This window comes from Octopus bimaculoides, chromosome 26 (genome assembly GCF_001194135.2).
Source record: "Octopus bimaculoides isolate UCB-OBI-ISO-001 chromosome 26, ASM119413v2, whole genome shotgun sequence".
NCBI lineage: Eukaryota > Metazoa > Mollusca > Cephalopoda > Octopoda > Octopodidae > Octopus > Octopus bimaculoides.
In genome coordinates, this window is record NC_069006.1 from 20,284,892 (window position 1) to 20,285,753 (window position 862).

At 33.4% G+C, this 862-nt stretch overlaps 1 protein-coding gene across 2 annotated transcripts in view; it reads left to right on the forward strand.

Annotated features, from left to right (window-relative positions):
* The window catches only part of LOC106868997 (uncharacterized), a 76,473-nt gene that overhangs the window by 26,712 nt on the left and 48,899 nt on the right, over positions 1-862 (forward strand). Inside the window, exon 1 of one of the 2 annotated variants that reach the window (XM_014914494.2) lies at positions 7-187. The exons of the other annotated variant lie outside the window; for it this stretch is intronic. The gene's annotated coding sequence lies outside the window, so the exon portion shown is untranslated. Of the gene's footprint in view, positions 1-6; positions 188-862 lie in introns of those variants that run through there. 2 annotated transcript variants of the gene reach the window in all.

Consider the following 862-nt stretch of genomic DNA (forward strand, 5'->3'; position numbering starts at 1 on the left):
ACGTGCGTATTATAGTGTTAGTTGTAAACAACGAGGTTACACGCTGGTTATTGTATTCATGTATTTATTTATATTTTTTGTGAAAAACTTTGAAGTGGCCATTACACACACACATACAGACACTCCAATACGAGGTTGTGGTGAAAAATCCTTGGTTTTGGATCAAAGAAAATAAAAGGGGCATCAGGTAATTATGATTTTATTCAGCATATTCCCTTCTCAGATTCACACATTTATTGCAGCAGTCCTTTCAGTTTTTCTAAGCCCCATAAAAGAACTTGGAAGGTTGGGCTTCCGACCGAGAACTTCGTGATACCGTAAAAGCCATGAACCTTTTTCAGCACGCGATTATTTAATAAGCGGTGCTGAAATTTACAATCTGTAAATAATAACAATAATATATTTTTTATAAGCTTGAAACTTACAAAAGATATATTATTATTATTATTTACAGGCACACACACACACACACACACGCACACACAATAGGGGCTTCTGGAAAATTCCTGGCTTTGAGTAAAAGAATGATTTTATTCAACATATTCCCATCCCAGACTCGCACACTTACTGCAGAGGTCCTTAAGTTTTTCTAAGTCCTGTAAAAGTCTGTCATACCGGCCATGACGAAGGGAAATAGCCCTGAAACTCGAGTCGCCTTTATATATTTATATTTATATATTTGATCCTTTATATTGAACACTCAATATTTCATCTACATTCAATACTTTATTTCATGGTGCCATCCATTTTTATTTTATATTATATATTGTATATTATATTATATATTGTATATTCCATATTCTATACCCCACATTGGTTCTGCAGGAATATAAATAAAACATAAAAAACAGACAGTGTTGGA